Source organism: Pelecanus crispus, chromosome Z (assembly GCF_030463565.1).
Source record: "Pelecanus crispus isolate bPelCri1 chromosome Z, bPelCri1.pri, whole genome shotgun sequence".
NCBI classification, from domain to species: Eukaryota; Metazoa; Chordata; class Aves; order Pelecaniformes; family Pelecanidae; genus Pelecanus; species Pelecanus crispus.
This window is the reverse complement of record NC_134676.1, coordinates 1,590,069-1,612,158: the sequence shown is the minus strand read 5'-3', so window position 1 is coordinate 1,612,158 and position 22,090 is coordinate 1,590,069. Positions and strand designations below refer to the sequence as shown.

General features: G+C 52.2%; 1 protein-coding gene across 10 annotated transcripts in view; it reads right to left on the bottom strand.

The window, feature by feature from the left end:
• TCF4 (transcription factor 4) overlaps window positions 1–22,090 on the bottom strand; it is a 239,547-nt gene that overhangs the window by 41,895 nt on the left and 175,562 nt on the right. The window lies entirely within an intron of this gene.

The following is a 22,090-nucleotide window of genomic DNA, read 5'->3' as shown; positions in this document are numbered from 1 at the left end:
ATAAATTTTGAGCTTCAAAAGAAACTCCAGCTTGACATTTTCCAGCTTTAAACAAGGATATTTGCAAGGTATTTGTCAAACTATGCATTTCTGTAAATAAAATGAACAAACAGATGTACATATGTTCTTCCTAGAGCATTACAGAGCTTAAAATAAACAGGAACTTGAAACAATGCTGATTTTCTCATATGAAAGCACACAGACTTTACCCACTTCAGAACAAAACTGAAAGCACTGCAAGGAAGTAAAAAAACTTTATTTCCCAAACTAGAAAAAAAAAAAAAAAAAAAAAAGAAATTTAGAAAAACAGCATTATCAAGAACACCGAAAATTACAAACATATCTTGGGATATTAAATTCCCATGGATCAAGCTCTTTCCAGAGAAGCTTGAAAGGACTATTAAAAACCTGGATCTACCCAAGACCACCAACACAGCATGTGTACACATCAGGGGAAAAACTCCTCCTTTCCTAGGACTTATTGTATTTGTCTGTGCAATAAACTTAGTACGTGTGCCAAAACACTCATTTACTTATATTTGTTTACCAATACACCAGAGCTTTCTGCAGCTTGCCTTTTCGAAAATATCTGTTGTCTTTCTTGCTTTAGTTTAGTTCAACCAGGACAGCATTTACAAACAAAACAAAACCGAAAAAAAATTCCCCCCAAACCCAGCGCGGGCCGATAAGCGTGATTTATAATTTACAGTGCAGTTTATTCCCTCTGCCTACGCGCTCCCTATATTCCTCCGCGCTTTGTTTCTGCGCTGGAGGTGCCTCTCTCCAGATGGTCAGGAAGACTGAAGCACTGTCATCTCCTTGATGAAAATGGATACCTTCCTGCCTCCATTTTGAAGCAGGCAGCAGATCACAAAATTGGCAGAGCGCCTGCTCCGACGTTCGCAGGTCACAGCGAAAGGGAAGGAAAATCCACCAGCGAAGCACGGCCGCCGGCGGGGCTGGGAAGAGCACCCAGCCCTCCTCCGCCGGCATCCCCCAGCCAGGGCAGGGGAGCAAAGGTCTCATTTAAAAAAAAAAAAAAAAAAAAGAACCACCCAAACCCAAAAAACAGGGAGCAAAAGGCCGAGGGTTGCGGGATGCTGAGCGACTTTCCCGCACGCCTCAGGGCCCCCCGAGCCCAGGAGAGGAGCAGGGACGGAGCCCGCAGCCCGGCATCGCATCCCCGGGCAGTACAGCAGCTCCCCGGTCCCCTGAGCCTCAATGCAGGCAGGGCCAACAGCAGCTGTGTCCGGGGCAAGCCCTGGTTTGGGCTGGGATAGAGTTAATTTTCTCCCTAGCAGCAGGCACAGTGCTGTGGTTTGGATTTAGGATGAGAATAACGCTGATAACACGCTGATGGTTTGGTTGTTGCTCAGCACTGCTTATGCCAGGCAAGGACTTTGCAGCTTCCCCTGCTCTGCCAGGGGCACAAGGAGCTGGGAGGGGGCACAGCCAGGAGAGCTGACCCCAACTGCCCCAAGGGCCATTCCATACCATACGGCGTCATGGGCAGTATGGAAACTGGGGGGGTTGGCCGGGGAGCAGCGATCGCTGCTGGGAACTGGCTGGGCATCGGTCGGCGGGTGGGGAGCAATTGCATTGGGCATCACTTGCTTCGTATATTATTATTATTATTATTATTTTATTGTTACTATTATCATTGCTATTTTACTTTATTTCAATTACTAAACTGTTCTTATCTCAGCCCAGGAGTGTTTCTCACTCTCACTCCTCCGATTCTCTCCCCCATCCCATCGGGGCAGGGCAGTGAGCGATGGCTGCGTGGTGCTGAGCTGGGGCTGGGGCTGAACCACGACACCAATGTTACAAATCAAAGCAAAAATCTTTTTTTTTGCCTCAGTTGAGGCCAAGGTGGGTTTGGGGTGCTCGGCATCGGGCACTCAGGAGAAGGAGAAATGCCCCACTGCCTGTGGCGCGCAGCAGCCGGGAGCGAGCCCCGGGAAAGCCCAAAGCCAATTTGGCCAGGAAAACCAAGGGGCAACGCGGCTCTGCGCCCAAGCAGCCCACGGCGAAGCCCGCAGCCCGCGCCGCTGAGCGGGAGGCACCGGGTGGGACACGATCAGCACCGACTGCCATCGCACCGGCATCACAGGAGCGAAGTTTCTACTCGTGCGCCAGCATTTCACTGCCTCCAAGGCACAAACGCGCCGCGAGCAAAAGCCAAACCCCGCTGCCTGCCTGCGCGAGGGAGGGCAGGGCTGGCCCCGGCCAGCCGGGCACCCAGCTCTTGGGTCATTTCGGAGCGGGGCTGCCACGAGCTCTCGCCGGGCACCGCCGCCCCAGCCTCCGCCGTGCCAGCGAGGGACTGGGGGGGTCCCGTCCCCCCGGGATCGGGCCGGGCAGGCACCAGCCACGCGCTGGGACAGCCCAAAGGGTCACCTCTAACGTCAGTACCTTCAGCATCGCCGCTTTCAGATCGGCTCTCCCTTTAGGATGCCGAGTGATGCAGAAAGCAAGCTGGCGCGGGACGCTAGCGATGGTTTCAGCCTGGGGGCGGGTGGGAAGCCCCTCTCGACCTCGGCCCCTCTGCATCTTGCAAAGAGGAGCGCTGTGATTCAGCTAAGGGGAGGCTGGGGACACAGGCAAGAGGCTTTTTGACAATCCCGAGGGATGGGATGAAGGAGAGCTGTGGGAGGCATCAGTCAGCCCAAACCTCCACTCCCTGGTCAGCGGGACGGTAAGGGCTTCCCAAACACCCCTTCCCAACCCTGCCCTCTCCCACGGCTGCTCCCACACCGGCTTCAAAGAGGCTTCATGCACGTTCTGCAGTTATCAGAGAACAACCCTACAGAAATTGCAGGGGTTTTCAGAGAAGATATCTGAATGCCAGATTGAATCCTGAAGGATTATAAAGATGGAGAGGTAGGGGAAAAATCAAGGGTGCTTGATCATACCCAGAGCCCAGACAGAGAGGGAGCGGGCACAGAGCTTGGAGAGCAGCGAGGACATCAAAGGCAGCGCGCTGGCTGCGCCGGCGCTTCAATAAAACACGCGTCGGACACTCGTGGCACTTCCAAACACCGCGGCGCGCGTGCCGATCGCAGCGCGGCTGCGTCGCTCCAGCACGTCTTGCAGAGGTAGAACGGAGCCCTTAACGCGCAGCTTTGCCGCGCCGCGGTGTTTAACGTACAGCAATTTCTCTGTTCTGCTGCATCGCGACGTACCGGACAGCTCGGGGCCTTTCACTCGGCGCCCGAGGTCACCAGGCTCGCGTAGAAGTTTGACGCGCATTTCAGAGGAAAACCAGTCGAAACTATGTGGTTTTAACTCGTGCGGTTACAGCTCTCTTCCCTTGCCAGGTGTCCCACGAAGCGCCCTGACTGCCCGGGAGCTTTCCCAAGGGAGAGGCAGATGACCTCGTCGGTGAGGCGATGATCCCGGCGCATCCCAACTACCGCGCGGTAAGAGCGGCTACCTGGGAAAAACGAGGCGGACCCTGGCCTGGAAAGAGACGAAGGAGAACGCTCCCGTGTCCCCCGTGACCACTCCCGCTGTTTTAGGAGCGAATCCCCGGGCAGGGACCATCCCTTCTCTTGTCCCCCTCTCCCCGCGCAGCCCAGCCCTCCCGCTCACGACGATACACGTTCATCTCAACCTCCCGCCTGGTTTTTCCTATATTCCTGCAGCCACCCAGCCTACCTGCTTTCAGACATGACTCCAGCTCAACAAAAATTACGCCTGGAAAGGGCCCCCTCCCTCCGACGGAAATTTGGCTTTGCACCTCAGCTTTCCGCAGTACCTGCGGAGCGTGAGTTATAAAGGTCTAACAGCTCCCCGTACGCACTGTAAAGAAAACGAGTACGGATTTTATGCCTCTTGCTGACTTATTCCCCTAATTTATGAGCTTGCTTCGCTCCGTTGCTTGTTGTCAAACTGAACCGTAAAGCTGCGGGGTCAGAGTCTCCGAGGCGGGTGCCTGGGCTGCACGTGCCCCCGCGCCAGCGCTGCTCGCCATGCCGACGGGGCTCCATAGGAACGCGCGTCGGGAATAACCGGAACCGGTACAGCCAGCGCTTCGGCAAATGCGCAGAGAACCACGGCGCTGGCCGGGGATGCCCACGCAGAGGCAGGGCGCTGGCTTCGCCTCTCCCCCGCCTGCAGCTGCAATCCGCCCTCCCCATTCCCGACGGGAAAGGTGCCGGGATGAGGTGGCAGCTCAGTCCGGGTCAAACGCCTTCGGGGATTTTTCTTTACTGTTCTTTGCGGTTGCGTAGACGCCGAATGAAGGCTTTGGCACCGGCCCCGGCTCTCCTGGGCACGCAGGTCAGCTTGGAGGTCGAGAAGGGAAGGAAAGCAAAAGCATCAGGAGGAGCAGGGGAGGGATGCTGGCGGTCATGAAATGACGGGAAAAATGGCCAAAATAAATGCCAGCTTCCAAAGTGTCATGTAACTGGGTGTAACTCTTCCTCGCTAAAGACAGATGATACTTGATTTATTCTTCTGTCGGGTTTACAGCTGAATTTTCACACAGCGAGAGCCACTGGGCTGAAGCAAATTAACTCATTTTGCTGTGACAGGCTCGGCCATAGGAAAAATTTGAGGAGATATAAGGTAGCTTTTTTAAAAACCCATGTATTTCCTGAAGAAGCGTCACTCTTTCAACATAAATATTCATTATTTTCAGATTTTTGTCACAGTGGGATTCTCATGTTATCACGACATGAGCTAAGAGCACACATGGAAATTCCTCTCACGTTAAAATGTGCAGAAGTCTCCAGATTTGCTTCCCTCTGTATCATCGGGACTGCAGCATTTTCACCAGGCAATAAAGAGAGCGTAGGAGACGATTAACTGGATGAACAATATTCTGACTGGCCCCTGTCTTTTTGTCATTCTTCCACAAAGCAGCGTTTAAAAAAGCAAGAAGTGGGTTATTTAATCACATCGATAATCTGTCCAAAAACGTTTGCCAGATAATTTTACAAAGATGGAATTGCGCCGATAAGCCCATTTAAGGAGAGACATAAATTATCACGAGTAAGTGTTGATAAAGAAAACATCCCGTTAACTTGATCCAGAATAGTGAAAGTAAAACGGGTTAATTTTATGGCACTGGTAAAAATGGTAATATGCTGACTCCAAGAAGGCAAGAGAGAGTAAACCGCAGATGTGTGCAAGTGACTTTCTGATTTGACAGAAAATATATTATAGATTTAAAGATGTTAATATTCTTAAAAGAGAGCCTGAATTTAGAAAATCACTCTGACTCATGCTGGGAGGTTTGAAGAGATGATGAATAACGATCTGGGAAAAACATGCCATTCTGTAATATGACATGATGAAAAAATTATCACATTGTTGCCATTTTTGGGAGCCCGCCTGCAAGTTCCAAACACCTTTTCTTCTTCAATTCTTCCGGAAAGCTCGCTGTCCTGGGAACACGTTTTCCAACATCTTTCATTTTTCCGTATTCAAGAGACTGGGTGAGCAAGAGCCGCCGATGCGGCCGGCGCTGCCCCAACGCCGCCGGCCAAGCCGCGCATCCCTGGGCGACGGACCACGCGCTCGCCCTCTGCCCGCAGCGCCGCGCTCAAGCTTGGGGGTCCGGAGTCTGCCGAAGAAAGGACGAACGGCCTCGGAGACGCCTATTAACGAGGCTAATATTAGCTACTGAGTGAACCGGAGGCGTGCTGGCTGGTGCTGGCAGGGGCTGGCGGGGAGCAAGCCCAGCTCACGGACATCGCCGGTGGGGACGCGAGCGCTTGGCCAAGCAGCGGGAGATGCCTCCAGCGTCGAGGCGCCGCGGGGCGAGCCGTGCCCCCCGCCCGCCGCGGCCCCGCTCCACCCGGCTGGCTGCAGGTGTTTGGGAAGCCAGCCCCAGCAAGGAGAGGCGAGATTGTCTTTTCCCCTTCCGTCTCGGCTCTTCTCCTCTCCTCCGCTCTCAGGCAGCGGCCGGACCTTTGCCAGAAGATTTCAGGTTTCCCCTCTCCGTTTTCCTGCTCGCGAGATGCTCTGGGCGAGGCAGGCTGGACGAGAGGGCGTCCCTCCGGTGCGACGGCCGCGTCGGTGCGGCGGGGCTCGGGCGGCCACATCCCGGCCTTCACACGCAAGGTGAAATTGGGAAAAGAAAGATCTATTACCTGGCACGAACATAAAGCACCGGCTGCAAAACGCAATCGTGACTGAGCGCAGCGTATTTCCGTATACGGAGCGATCCAGTTAAAGAGGTACCTGCTATAAGGCAACATTTGTGAAGAGAGCAAGCCCATCAATCAGCAGTCCAGAGACTTTAAAATACACGGCGAAACTCCTTTAAAATTAAGATCTCAAGGAGAACATTTATTAAATTATAAGTGCATTACCAAACGGCAAAGCGTACTGGCGATCAGAGCTGTCAGGAGGAATAAACCTGCTCGCTGCAACAAGCTGCTCTGCATTAGCAGACGTCAGCTTCGCACAGGGGGGAAAAACTCTTTTAAGCGAGTACCTGACCGAGCAGACAGCGCTCGTTGCCGGAATCTCCCTGAGCCCGTGGCACCGGCCCCGCGATGCCGCCTCTTCCCACCAACTCCGCCTCGGCGGCACCTCTCGGCTCCTGCTAACGGGGCCGAGCGCCGGCGAGCCGCGGACCCACCGCCGCCATTTGCGCTCTCGGGGATTACAGCTTTCCCGGTCACGACGTTATTTCACACCTCTACGACCGGGGCTGCCCGCAGCTGCTCCCCAGGCAAGGCTGCTCCGTGCCTCCGCGGAACGGCGGAGCCCGGCAGCCGGCTGCGTGCCGAGGACGGCACTGCCCTGGGCAGCGGCAGAGCACGCAGAGGGAAACGCTCTCGCCAGCCGCACTAAAAGAATTAAGTATTTGGAAAGGAAAAAAAAAAAAAATTAAGAAAATGACTACTTCCTCCTTTACAAACACTCGAGGGACACGCTCCGCCGCTGTCCTCACTCCTCCCAGCTCTGCCACCAGACCAGCGACTGCTCTGCCAGGCTAGGGATGAATTTCCCCAGCTTTTAGGTTTTTGTTTTAAAAAAAAAAGTTAATTCTGTACTTTAATACGTGCGAGGAGCAGACCCCCCTTTCCGTGGGCTGACCTGTTCCAGGTTTCCAGCAGAAGGGCACTTTTCAAACCGCAGGTCCCTAATTTCGGCCACATGTTGCTGCGGGTGAGCGGGGGGAGAGGAAGAGGAGCGGGGCGCGGGGGCGGCGGGCGCTGATGAAAAGAGCAGCCCCGCCAGTGGAGCACATTACCAGCGCGGCCTGGAAGGGGCCGGAAGGAAAACCCACCCACCTCACCCTGCGTTTATTCTATCAACCTGCAATTGCAGCGATCAAAACCAGATGTCGGCTCTTCCAGATCTTTCTCACAGGACAAACACGCGAAAGGCCTCGGGCCTGGCGTTGCCATCAGACGGTAATTGAGACCATATGAGCCCCGACGCAGAAAAGCACATGCGAACCACCCCCCGGCCCCGTGAGAGGTATGAAATTGCAGGTCCCGCTGAGCCGTTAAGTGCACGGTGCACCGTGAAAAACAAGTGTAGGCAGCCAGGGCAACCACCTGTACGGCACGCCGCCCCCGCCGCCGGGCCCGCGGCCGTCCGGGGTTAACGACAAAGGTTGGGCAGCGCTGCGGAAAGCCAGCGCAGGTGCGAGGCCGGCCACGCACCCCCCCGTCGCCTCCGCACGGCGTCTTGCACCGCGTCCTTTAATTGACGCCGGCTCGCAGCGCGCGTCGTGCACCGCGCGTCGTGCGCCGCGCGTCGTGCACCGCAAGCCCCGACTCCGGGCTGCCGGCTTCGCAGCGCGTTTAGGCTCGTGATTGTCTCCCCTCCCGCTGCTCACGTTTATTAAAAAACCTATCATCAGGCCCGCGCCGAGGGAGGCTCGCTGACTGCGACCTCGTGCCCCTCGGTGAAGGCTCAGCACCGGGGATGCTGGCGGGGACGCGCTCCCTGCACCGGCTCCTGCCAGCGCGGCTTTCCTGCGGGACCGGCCCGGCACCGGCACAACGTCCCGGTTCTGCCCCGCGCTTCCTCCCGCTCGCGCAAAGGCCATCGAGCAGGAGCTCGCAAAGACCGAGGTCGACTCGAAAGCCACCGCAAAGTGCCAGCTTCACAAACCACAGCTCGTTTTGAGGTGAAACGCTGAAATCTGGCCCAAACCACCTATCTTGCGCAGTGGCTGTTCCGCTCCCACCGGGGATCGTGGCTCGCACGAAGAGCTGCCCTGCGCTCAGCGTACCCTCAACATTAGCTGCCTTTTTTTTTCCTTATCCCACCCTATATGATCCTCTAAGTCCGCAGATCCTGTTCAGTTCAAATGTCTTCCAGATGGGACTGCTGAATACTGCATCTCGTGAACGCCCAAAGTTAAAAAGGGGTCAACTAAATTAGAGAAAAAAAAAAAAAAAATTACAACATTATGTCATGCCTGCGCAGTAATACACACTCTAAAAAAGCAACAACAACATAAATAGACCCGGAGGTTTTCTATTCAGACTCCGATTACTTTCTGCCATTTGTCTTTATCACGCAGCTGTCCCGGATCATTACTGAGGCGGTGCAAGAGCAAACACCACCACCCCCAGCCGGGGCAGGAACCGCAGGTGGATTCTGCTCCAACATGACATAGTTTTTCTGGGATCCCGGACAACCAGGAGGCAGAGCTCACCAAATGGGCCCGCCAAAGCACAACTGTTTCCAACAGGCATTAGGGAAAGAAAAGGGAGAGCGAGAGGAGCAAGAGAAGGAGAACGCCAACGAGGGGCTAAGGAGAGTTGGGGGACGGCCACCGACGGCAAGAGGAAGCCCCAGGGATGAGGAAGGAAAAGAGGACAGCGAAGCAGAGAGAAGAGCATGAGAGAAATCCATAGCGAGGGAAATTAAATAACGAAGTAGCAATGGGCCATAGCGATGGGCACGGCAGAAAGACCTCAATGTTTTTAAGAGTGTCTTAGAGAAGGGACAAAGCGAAGGCGATGCCCGGGATCCCTGGCCCCACCAGCGGTGACACCGGCCAAGATGTGCAGAACCCAAGAGCGGTGTCAGACACAAAACCTTCGGCACAGCTGAGCGACATGCAGCTGGGCATGGCTTTGCCATCTGGGTTTTTTTGGTTTTTTTACTTTCCCTCTTTTTTTTAGCCACGCGGATGTGAGCCTGGGAGGATCAGCCCCCGGCGGGTCACAGGGACGGGAGCAGGGGAGGCTTTGGGAACCAGAGGCCTGTCCCGACAGCTCTCCAGGCTCGAGCACCACCCTGCTCGGGCTCCTCCCCGGCACCAGCCCGCCGGCACCAGCCCTGCCGGCATTCAGAGGATGCGCGGGCGAAGGGACGGAAAGACACGCCAGCACAGAAGATGCAACAGAGGCCGCGGAGAAACGCGAAAATTATAGATCTTGGAGACGCTGACTCCATGAAAGCCGACGAGGAGCTGGTGACTCAAGAGTGGAGGGCAAGAGCTGGCTGACTTACCTGATCTGGGCAAAGCAACGCGCGGCCCTCAGGGCAGGCGCTGGCCAGATCGGCCTCGCCGCGGCAGGGCTCAGGGAAGGGCCCCGGGGACGCAGAGGGCATCGGAGAGGAGCGGGAGACGTGTCCAGGCACGGGCACGTGAAAGAGCAAGCCAAAGAACAAAAATCGAGAGGGAGTGGGTAGGAAGAAAGGACAAAGAAGCAGGGGTGTGACCGGAGAGATGGGACAAAATTAAAAAATTAAGCCGACATCCTGCAGTTACCAGGATTTCAACAGTTGCAGATGCTCAGCGAGGCAGAACCAGACCTCCAGAAAGCAATAAAGAGGGAGCAGAGGAAAAAGAGTGGGAAAATAGAAATAAAAGTGATGATGAAAAGAACAAAGGTGCCACCTGGCTGAGTTCCAGGGGCAGTTTCCATACGTGAATTCTAATTCACGTTCCACGTAGGACAGCGTGTTTTTAAGCATTTGTTTCTTTCAGTAAAGGAGTTCCCAGGAGAGACAGAGAAACGGAAAAGGACTATTTCATGCATTCGCCTTCTTTCGGGATCTGCTTTCTAACTTCCTTTTCTCCACTGCGTTTATTGAGAACCATTTTGTGTCGGGTTTTTTTTCCACTTTTTACGCTCTGTTTACAAATACATGCAGAGACAGTGAATGCATCAGACATCTGCCCGTATTTTCCTCTCAAATCTCTCCCCAAGAAAAGAGCCTTAATTTTGCAATCTTCCAGTGTTTCTGGTCTTTATCTACCTAGCACAGTGTGATCAAATAATTTAAGGCATATACAAACATTCCTTAGACCTTATCTGTTTGCCTGAAGTCCCGAGGCCGGCTCCCGACAGCGGTGGGTCGCACGCCCAGCGCTGCGCCCTCCCGGCGGGTGCCAGTCGGCAGAGCCGATCGCGGGGCTGCGACGTCCACCAGCGGGGACAGAGGGGACCGAAGCGGGCGCAGGCTGAACTGGGCGCACTGGGAGGGACTGGGACAACCCAAAGGAAACCGCGCTTCACCGGAGAGCATTAGGGGTGGAAGCGCTCCCGTCTGGGGCTCAGGCTGATGGAGCATCCCCAGGAAATGGGCTATAAACTCCTCTACTACGGGCTAGGATGCCAAGCCAGCCATCAGGTGCCCCAGCGCCAGCCCACCCCCGCGCCGGCAGCGAGGTGGGTGCACCCCCCGCACGCCCCCCAGGAAGCCGGGATTTCGCCCAGTGCTCTGCGCGAACTGGGGAACCCCGGGATAACTGGATGCTCAACCAACGCGGGTGCAAACGAAGGTCTCGGTGACGAGCGGAAAGGTGGCCGGAACCGGATTCCGCCTTCCTGCGGTTTGGTTTTTAGGAAGAGGTGGGTCCTGATGCGAACCCAGCGCCTCAGACCCATCTCGGGCAATGAATCACGGGCCGTGCCCTCCGCGGAAATGTCTTCATCTCCGGGAATGTCGGGAAGTGGGGTGGCAGCGGTTTCAGGTGCCGAGACACAATAAAAACAATGAGGAAAGAAAATGTTTGCTTTTTATGTCAGCAGAGATGTCAGTACCCATTAATAAATCTATCTGCTAAATCTACTCTTATTCATGTGGGACATCACCAAGTTAAAGTAAAATAAATTATCTTTAATTAAATGGAATTGTCGTCTTCCTCCTGCTATCATCCCCAATTATTACATCCTAATCAGCCCTTTTGGGAGAAGGCATGAGGGAAGGCTGAAAGGCACATTTACTATAAACAATTTCTCTCTCTGTCAAGAGATGGAAATTTTATTTTAATTATTGTTTAGGACTATGATTTTCATCCAGTTTCTGATGAAAGGGATTAAAAGTTGAAAATGCCATCATTCAAAGAAAGGAAGAAATCTGCTCATGTCATCGCCGCAGAGCAATTTCCTCCTAGTCCCTCCTACAATTAAAGCCCAGAGCAAGGCAGCAGCAGTTACGAAATACGCGAGTCAGTCGTTTAAACTTCTTTATTACGACTTCCAGCGGGAGATTTACGTTATAAAATATTTTGAGCCAAAAGAGGAGGCGAAGGCATTAGGCTGGAGGAGAGGGTGGGAAGGGGATGTTCGGAGGGCAGCTCCCGCGCCGCGGCAAGCGAGAACCAGACCGGGCTACAAAGATTTACGCTCTGCCCGAGTCCACGCAGCACGACCACGCTTAAACGAACGCATCAGAAGTTCAGAGCCCTTGAACCGCACTGCTGGGGGATGAATCGCACTTGAAAAGCAGCCTGCAAGCTCCCCGCTGCCTGGGCAGCGCCTGCCTACGCCGCCCACCTCGTGCTGGGGAGACGGAGCGGGTTCGAGCAAACGTGGTTAATACCGAGAGCAGGAGGGCTGCGTGAATCCGCACGCGGTAGATGCGAACACGGGGCACGCAGAAGGGTGACATGCAGATTTGGGCTCGGCCGCGTCTGACTCGAATTCAAACTCTGTCATGCGAAGATGGGCGGATTCAAATTGGAAAGGAAAAAAAAAAAAAAAAATACCGCTCTAAAGCTCCACTGGTTCACAGCCCGAGCTGCACGCAGCTGTATTTGAGAAGTTTAGTTTGCTAGTGTTTAAAAAGCACTCTGAATGAAGGGTACTCTCGGGGTCTGATTTTCAAACACGCTCCAAGTTGTGTTTTCCCCATTACCATGACTGCATGTAAATGAAGCACTTGTGCCCGCGACTCCGCCGCGCCGCTGCTCCGTGAGCCTTTGTACACAGCCGGGCTATGCAATCACCGTAATTGTGCACACAAATTAGGCACACAAAACAGCCCAGGCACAGGCTGCAGAATCGAGTCGTACAAGCGTGAATAGTGTCACATACTCAAACACGCCAAAATCGGGGGCCGCGATTCAGAGCGATGGGCTCCACTTGACTGGGACAGCCCCGGGCAGCCCGAGAGCACGCGGATGCAACCAGCGAGGACACGGAGAGGAAAACCTACCCAACAACTGAAAAACGTAGGGGGAAAAAAAAAAAGGAGAAAGAAACAAACAAAAAACCCCAAAACGGTCTTCTTTCAGAGTTTAGCTGCTAAATAATATTAATAAGGTATTATAAAAGTATGAATAGTGTAGCTTAAATAACTGCATTTACAGGAAAGCTAATGCCAAATACGCGTATTTTGAAAAATCTCATCCCGCCTCACCCGTATTATAAGGAGAACTCTGCCGACCAAAAACCCAGCACTGTTTCAAAACCTACTTTATTCGCTGTCAGCACGGATAGCCGTTTTCTAGCTCGATGTCGCTTTTAGCAAAGCTGGGCATTTACCAATGACTTTTCACAAAGCTTTTAGCATTGACTGAGCGTTTTCATCTCTATCTTTGGTTCCAGCCTACTGCTGACACGACTGAACTGCTAGGTAAACAATAAAAACGTAACCCAAGGTATTTTTGGAGCACACGTTATGACCATCATCTGAGCTGTGCCCTGCTTGAGCGTAACGTTCACCTACCAGAAACCTTCTAAGACGTAATTCTTAAAATAACCCCTCAAGCAAAATTTACCAATGATGCAGCAAGCCTTTTCTTAAGTTACTGCTGTTCAACATCACCAGAAGTTAAAGCTGCACTTCTCCAATTAAATCGAAGGCCCTGTGGTGGTTTTAAAACACGTTCCCCTCTCTGCCAATTTTGTTTTCGCTCGCTTGTCAACTGTGGAGTCCCCGAACACGCTCGGAACAACTGCTGCCCAATTATGAAACAAGATCTATTTCAGATAATAATGACATTATTCACCGGAGAGGAAATATAGATTATGGCAAGAAATGGAACAAGGAGGAACCACTGAATCCCGATTAATTAATGCAACTTTTTTTTTTTTTTCAAAATGCACTTTTCAGGGTGTAGCACTGTTTTCATTTAACACTGCTTTGAATTGCCGCCTACAGAAGTTAAAAAAAAAAAAAAAAAAAAAAAGGAAAAGAAAGAAACCACAGCTATACAAGCCTGCTGACTTCTTATAAAAGAACCAGTTTTAAACTTGTTTACACTACTGATTCCAAATGAATTCAAGATGGTGGCTAGTTAAAGAAAGGGAGACCATGCCAAGGATTTTGATCAAAGAACTTCAATTCAACAATGTTCAGTTTTAATTGACCACTAATTAAGCTACATTAGTCAAAGAAAAGTCTATATCACTTCTGAGTAATGAAGAAAAGAATCCATTTAACCCTGTCCTAGCCCTCCTTCAGCCAGCTTACAGAAAAGCAGCTTCTCAAGTATCAGCCTTGGAAGTGTTTCCAATATTAATACGCCAAAAAATTTTTTAAAGTGGGGGGGGGAAAGTGTCGGAGGAGGGCAAGCTTTCCCAGCTCGCATTCCTTCTTCCGTGGGGTGCAGCCATGTCGCGGGCAGAGGCACTTCTGCACAGAGGGACAAGCGAGCAGAGTGAGCAGCGAGCTCTCGGCGGCTCGGCACCGCGCGGGGCGGCACCAAGGCGCGTGCACGCACACGTACGTGCCTGTCCGTACCGGCACACGCACGCGTTCAACTCCGACAAACCACAGCAGACTCTACGGAAAGGTCCCCCGCGGCCTGCCCAGCAGCTCCGCCGACCCGCGGGGACGCCGCGGTCCCGCCTCGACGCGGCACGGCCGCTGCTTCGTGCGCGACTCCGGTTCAAGGGTGCCTAACGAACCTGGGCCTAACGAGGAGCCGGCTGCAAAATTAGGCTCCGAAACGCGTTAGGGCGTGAAATACTGCTTGTCAATTCAGTGCTTATGTCTTTGAAAAGTCTGCAGGGTCAGACGAACTAAAGGAACCAAAGCGATGCCAAGGTGAGCTGGCTCAGCGCCGGGAGGTCAGGCACGGGGACGCCGAGGGACGGCACGGGGACGCCAAGCAGGGTTTGAGAAACGCCGAACGTTCCCGCTATTCCTGTGCCGGCTAGGGAGAGGCGCCTGCACGACACGGTCAACACCGCCGTGGCTTTGCAGCTCCACAGCCTCTCGCGCTCTTTGATGAGGGCTACACTTGCGGCCTTAACTTGCATTATATTTTATCCTAATGATTTCTGGCAACAAACTACTGCATTTCATAGAATAGAATTTAATGAGAACCGTATCTTTTTTTAACATTCTGCCAAACGCTCATTAAAATGCACTTGTTTTTGCAATGCAATAGCTAGCTATATGAAACCAAAATATTAATGCAAATTGGCATTTCTAAGTTTAAAGCGGTATTTGCATAACAGGAACCGAACATGGTGCAAGCTGAAAGAGAGCACACAACACAAATGCCTCTTAACACCATAATTATTGCAAGGAAAAAATGATGGTTTGTGCGCACCACCGCGAGCTCCAGGATAAAGCATCTGCCAGTTTGCGACACTGTTATCTCCCGATGCCCAGTCTCACCAAGAAAAGAGGGCCTGAAAAGACTCTGCGCTCGCTGCAGCCGATAAACGAGATAGGCATAAAACGCAATTTGAAAAAATACGAACGCATTTATGCAAATATGACTGCCCTCACCAAAAATTACCAGAGGCGCTTGAATACATGGCTGCCCGTAGCAGGGAAAGATTAGCGTGCTAGTTGAGAGCCACAAGCCAAGCCAAAGGTACTCCTGTTCTAATAAAGCAGTCATCAGCTGTAGTCATCAGGATCTCAGCGTAAATACGGTTATGAACCAGACTTCAGCCTCTGACACAGCAATATTTCAATAAACGTGTCTCTGCCGCAAGTGGAAAGGAGCTACTCGGAAAGCCAATTACTCCCCACCGATTAGCAAACGGGGGTCAGCAGGGCGAAGGACATCTCCGTCGTGGCATCAGCGCTGGAGTAAATCTTGAAAACCTCCCTTGGGGTGTATGCTGCTTTGCTTAAACACGAAGAGGAGTGGGCAAAACTGGGATCTGCAGTTGTGGCAGGGGTACCACCGTTAGCTCTGTTTCAAAAACAAAGCCGAACAATGCTACGGTTGCTTTCTCAGAGCTATCGGAAAGAAGAAAAGTAACTCAAGAATTTATCTCATGGATCTTCTGTAAAAACCCATTGTTACGTTACTGCCAGAATGCCCCGCATGTCTAGGAAAGGGACAAAAAGACGCCCACCGTTACAGAGCAGGGCTCAGAAGTCCTCCAGCTCTTGTGAACGGGATCTGCTGGCATCGGCACAGGGAGAGGCAGGGCTTTTTTTGGGATCGTGCCCCAGGGGAGCACAGCTCGCAGGCCTGAGCCTGGGGAGCCCGTGCCTGCTGACACGGAGTTAAAGGGTTAAATTCCCACCGACCCGATCGCACAGAAGCCAAACCCGCTCCGGCGCAGGTAAGCCCCTGCATGCCTGCTGCCGTCTGTCTCTCTCCGTTGAGGGCTTTCATTAATTGCACAAGGCATCGCTGCGGACCGTCGCCAGCGTTTCTCAAGTGGTTAATGGTTACTTCTGCGGCCGACGTGGAAGGGAACCAAACCATTAAACCTTCCAACCGTTCTGAGGTAAGCGCTGAAGGCACAAATTTTCAAAACTTCCGACCTGAAAGCGCTCCCACCTGTGTGCCGGTAACTGCAACCACACCAACACACACGTGAAAGTCTGCAGTCACAGTTCCCTTTTCTTTTTTGCAATTAAGAGTCCTGGGATCTCCTCCAGCTGGGAGTTTTAGCATGCACAGATTTAAGCATATGAATATTTCCAGTGAAGCTACTGCATGCATGTACGTGCCTACGAGAATCTGGTCTACGTCCTACTGGAGATTAAAACAACAACAACAACAACATTTTACAAAAATCCCTTTTTCTGCAAATGACAGCTCGACGCAAGTACCCAACACCTTATAACATTGCACTGGATGACCAGGACATCAGGCTGGACATCACAGATGGACATCAGGATGTTACGAACAGCGCAAGTCCACAGTCACGTGCGTAATATTTAAACACCCATTCAAGGCGGTTCAGAAAGGCCGACGACTGAGCCAGCAGCCCAGTTGTCACCGTCCACTCTCTCTGCGTTAAACTTTCTGAACTTCCCCAAAATATTTTTCCTTAGAGAACAGTTGTGCTTTGAAAGCATGTATAATCTGCTTTTAAACAAAAAGTGTAAACGCCGTGGCTGCTGCGGTGCTCCTCCAGGCCAGGGCTCGCCAGGACCGCATCCCTGCATCCCCGCATCCCGGCCAGCCTCAGCGCCGTACCTGCGGCAGGCACAGGCTGTTCCCCCCGGATTAAGGAGTTTGTCCCACGAAACTAAAAATGCTGTGATTTCCTCTCAGATCAAACGCAGAGCTACGGGACACAAGAAGGATGGTTTAGCGTGGTGTGATTCTATTTACTGGATCTTTCTTCCCTTCCTCCCCTCCCACCATCACAGTAAAAGCTGCTATGAAAAATAGTTAAGGCTATAAATAAGACACTAAGACACCGAGAGCAAATTGCCATCCCATGAGTTAATAGCATACCAAATTAAAGACCTCAGTCTAGATCTTTTGAAGATCTACAACTGCAACCTCAAAATCGTGGCAGATCTCTGCATGCAATCAGAGCAGCAGAACTTATTTCGTATTCTGACTTCCACAGATCTGTGTGTGTGGTTCAGGCAGCGAGGGGGATTATCAGAAACAGGCTTCTGCCAGAAGTGATCAGCACAGAGCTGTCTATACATGTGTAATTTTATTTTCCCCTACAAGGTGCCCTCTCTTGGCTTTGGCAGAATCAACAGCCCTTCTTCACGAGACAGATGTGTGCTGGCACGGCGCTCGCAGATTCGTTAACCAGGGGAGACGGTGCTCCCCGGGAGCAGGGCGGGATATTTATTTCTTCTTGACGCTGAAGCGGACTCTTATCCTGCGGAGGTTCCTAAGGCTGCGCTGAATGTGAAGTCTCCACAGTCACAGGGATGCTGAACAGTGGCCACCTCCACCGCCCTTCTGATCAGGAGTGACCCCACACACACACGTGCTGGAGTGAGAAAGGGCGGGCTGGGGAGAAAAAGGGAGGGGAAATGAAATAAAATAAAAATAAAAAAAAAAAAAAAAAAAAAAAGAGCATCCCAATGGATGGTGGCTATCGGCCACCGGGAGCTGGGGCTGCACTGGGACCGGTCACCTCGCATCCAAACTCTGCTTAGATCAGCACAAAGGCGTTGTGTTCTAATGAACCACTCAAAACAACACGTGTTTAACTTCTGAAATGGCGAACAGTTTCTCAAATACTAATTTAGGAAGTCAAACAGAAAAAACCCATCCACGCCAGTTGTTTGTTGTCGGTTTCCCTGATAAAAACAGCGACCGGCAGCTTTCATCCCGGAGATGGTTTTTATTTACGAGTTCGAAGTCTCCAACGGTGGGAAAGAAGCAGCAGTAGGATAATTTGGCGACTAAACTTGCCCGGGAGCGCCCAGCCAGGCAGCGGCTCCGCGCTCCCCCAGCCCGGCAGCCCCAGACGCTGCCCTGCACCCTCTGCGAGGGCTCCTGGGACGCGGCGTGGGCTCCCGGCCATCCCGCCAGGCAATGCTCGCGTTTCGTTAGGCGGCTGCTGGGAAGCGGGATTACTCTCCCGCAGCACTGCGTATTAACCTCTGTTACCTTGCTTAAGTTTGCAGTGCCACCCCGTCTCTTTTTTTCAGGTGTTTAATAGGAAAATCGGTTTCGCATCCCGGCAGCTGCCATCACTCCGGGTCTCGCAGCTGTCCCCGTTCCCAAACCGCACGCGAGGATGCGCTGCGTAACGGCGGGGAAGGTGGCTGATCCACACTCATCCCTCCCTTTGCCAGCCAGACTTCCCGCAGGACCGGCACCGGGAGCGCACGGACGTCCCGTAACGGGGCTCTGGCGCTGAACCGTGCCGCGCCGACCGCGGATGCGAGGGATTTACCTTCCGCAAGAGGCCCGGGCAAGGTTTAAAATGGCAAGAAATACATTTGCTTTTCGGGTTACACCCCCCTTTCCCTCCCCTCTGCCACAGCTGAAGAGTAGTTTTTAATTCTGCAAATAGTGTTAATTCTGAAGAATCTCTAGTCCAATAGCCACCGCGGGATTGAGGATGTATTTACGCAAACGCGTGGCTGCGAAGCTAGAGGGGATGTAAGAGAGGCGCGATACGTATCAGGTGCTCAGGAATCGGAGGAATTCTAATCGTTGTGTAACTCAAAATCTGTAATTGTCTAAGCACCTCAAACAACCGCTACTTAAAAGACATTGATAGCTTAATCATGTCTTCTTCAACTCTTAGCCTACCCGTTCTACGCGGGGGCAGAGCAACGTTGCAGAGCAGCTGAACTGGAATACTTCCCTCTTCCCATTCCCCGCGATCAAATTAAAGACTGCGAGAAGCAGAGAGCGCGGTCACAAATATCTAGCTAAAACGCAGGAAAAAAAAAAAAAAAATAGGAAACCCACGTCAGCGCCGGGAGGCGGGCGGCGCAGCCTCGCCGCGGGGGGCCCCGTGCCTGCCGACGGGCTCCCCGGCATCGCCTCGGCACGGCGGGACGTCCCGGCACGGCGGGATCCCAGCCGGCGCGGGGACCGGGAAACACACCCGCGTGCTTCCGACCGCCTAAAGCAGCGCTCGACAGCAGCGGTCTCAGAGCAGTTCCAGCCTTACCTAGCTGGGATTCTCGCCTAGATTTACGCTCTCACTGCTCATAACGCAAGCGCTTTGAAAGACAGCGGCTCTCGCTGCGTACGGCGGGCGCTCGCTCCGCACACAACACCTTGAGCCACGCTTGCAGGGACCTCATGCAGCAGGTCTCAGGGAGTACCACCTCTCCCTGCATTTGCATTCCCCCCCCCCCCCCCCCCCCCAAACCACGTAAGGTTTCGGAAAGCCTGTTAATCACTTGGCTGCAAGAATGAGCCACTGCGGAACTCAACCCGGCACTTCAGATGCTCGCGGTCCCTTCCAGCACTCGCAGAGGGAGCCCGAGGAAGCAGCTAACTCGGCTGCAATGGCAGGTGCAGCAGTAATAATATGCTGGGCAATCAACTTTTTCCCCTCTGATTTGTCAGTTTAGCTTCATAATGCCATTAGGAACGTAAACATTTCTGCAATTTATATTTAAAAGTCAATAAAATAATGGGGTGCAGAACTTCTCCTTTTTAATTTTTTAAGTAATACATTTGATTATTTTAATCACGTCAGCACTTAACTGAATGGGTTTAAATATGCATGTTACATCAATCTGGTTTGGTTTATTCATTAGAAAGCCATTGAGTAATTCAGCGTTATTTTTAAAAAAAAAAAAAAGAAAAAAGAAAAAAAAACCGGGTAGCTAGATACGCTGCACGAGACCTTTTCCATGAGGTTGTCCTTGAGGGATGAGTTACCTGCGCACTGTGTCTTCCAGGAGGGATGCCTGCTGCTATCATGTATTTCAGGGGGGAAAAAAAAAAAATCCAACATATAGGGCTAATAACAGAATTGAATAACGATGATTCACCAGATGCTGGCTAAACTCTTTTAAGTGCAATTACGAAAGGCCACTTTGCGAGCAGAGAGCTATTTTTACAGCAGCAAGGTTTGCTTTCCGCTGCGCCATCCCCTTTGTCAGGGCTGGGGCTGGTGCACGCCGACTGCCGCCCCGCCGTCCTCGCCCTCCCGCCTTGCAGAGGTGAAAAAGCCAAGTCAGACGTGGCCGGGATTGTTCCCATCCCCTTTCCAGTCGCGCCTCGGCTGCAACGGCAGCGGCTCCAGCGCGCCCTTGCCCAGGCAGCCCCCCCCCCGGTTGCCGGCACCGTGCCCCCGCGCCGGGAACGCCGTCGCTCCGCACCGCAGCCCGGCACCGCGGCTCCGGAGAGCAACGGGCAAGGGCTGCCGGGGTCTGTCGCCCTTGAACCCCGCGGCACCCAGCTCAATTCCTCCCTGTCCGGGGGCTACAGGACCCCTCTTCCTCTGTTCAGCTGCTTCTCATTACAAGAAGAGTACTACACGGTGTAAAGAACAATTTGATCTTGTGCACGTGAGTTCTCACTCCTGTGCAGACACCTAATAAAGCTCTGCAGGTGTATGAAATTTCCTCTACTCAAACTTTGGGGAGGGTTTAGTTTTTTTGGGTTGGTTTTTTTTTTTTTTTTTTAAAGTATTATTAATTTTATAGGCAAAACTGAGGTCCTTGTAGGGGAAAGAATTCGAAGCTCAAGTACCAAACCGTACACGACGAACTGCAGGGTGAATCCGCATTTGCGCGCGTGCACGTTTCCAACGGGGACGGAAGGTTTGTGCTCCGCGTGCTGCATTTCACAGGGACACCCCTGCTCCGGGGAAAAGGCCGAGGGCATCCAGAGCCGCAGCGCTGCCTTGGGAAAGCAGACACCCACAGCACCGAAGGAGAAAGCCCTCAACACCACAGGTCTGATCCTACTCCTCCTGCAGCCACCTTCCAACTTCCAAAGCCCCTCTGGACTTGCAGGAGGTAACACTGTAATAGCACTTTCTCAGGAAAAGCAAAAGCCCAAAAAACCGACAACAAGGAAAAACAAACGCACGCCACCTCTCAAAAAAAAAAAAAAAAAAAAATCACCCAAAAAAACCTTACAGATGAAGAGAGATAAATTGAGTGAGTTGAGAAAAGCAAGAGCTGCCCTGAATTTTGGGGGAGAAACACATTCCTGTGAAATCTGTGCTTTCAGAGTTTTGGATGATTCCGTCTTGCTACGCCAGAACAAAGCTAGATGCTAAATATTTTGAGATACCTGCTGAGGTCTGAGAATGCCGTCTTCCCACTGAACCTGGAGAGACTTCCCGGCAACTTTTTAATGAGCCTGAGAATTCCTCCACCGCCAGAAGGAACACAGCAGAGCGAGAGCGCATTTCTGACGTAACGATCTCGGTACCTGCGACAGCCTATCTTTCGATTAACCAAACAGTAATAAAGACACTTTTGCTAGGAAAACGCCGGGTGCACACCAGCCAGTGCTAGTTAAATGCAGCTCCTTGCTGGACGTGAGATTATTTTCAGCAGAAGCGCATTACGATTTTTATTCCTCAGCGTTGGCAGCGACCCGTTAAAATACAGTTATGTGGCAGTGGAATTTTGAAAGGGTGATTTTAGTAAAAAAAAAAAAAAAAAAAAATTAAAAAAAAAAATACCTGCACGCCGTGTGCCCGAGCAGGCAGGCTGGGGAGCGAGGCGGCGAACGTGCCATGGCAGCACTGCAAAGCGCAGCCAGCACACCGCTCCTCACCAGATCATCTCTGCAAAAAACTTAACTCCCCCCACCCTTTTTTTTTTTTTTTTTTTTTTTGGTAATAATAAAGGAAAAGCAATCCAAAGGGAGGGCAATTCTGCGCAGGCACCCTGTGCCTGTGTCAGAGTTTCCCCCCCGGTACTTTCCTGAGCCTGCAGACAGGCTGGCCAAATGTGCGGTACCCTCCCCGCAAAGCTGCAGGCACCGCGCTGCAGTCGCCTTCCCCACCGCCCCGTCGGGCTAAAAACTTCAGAGGCCGGGTTAAAAAAAAAAAAAAAAAAAAAGTTCCACCAGCAACACTGTATCGTAAAATCAGAAAGAAACTGGCCGACATGGGCTAAAACACTCACTTTTCAAAATAAATTCCCTGTGCAAAATAACCAACTCCCATGTCTCCCAAGTGCCATGGCAATTTTACAGTAAACCAAGTATAATGCAAACCAGATTTATACTGAAACAGGAAACAAACAATTCTTCTGCACAATTTCCTGTAGATCAATTGGAAAGGTATTTAAAGACGGCACCAGCCATTAGATC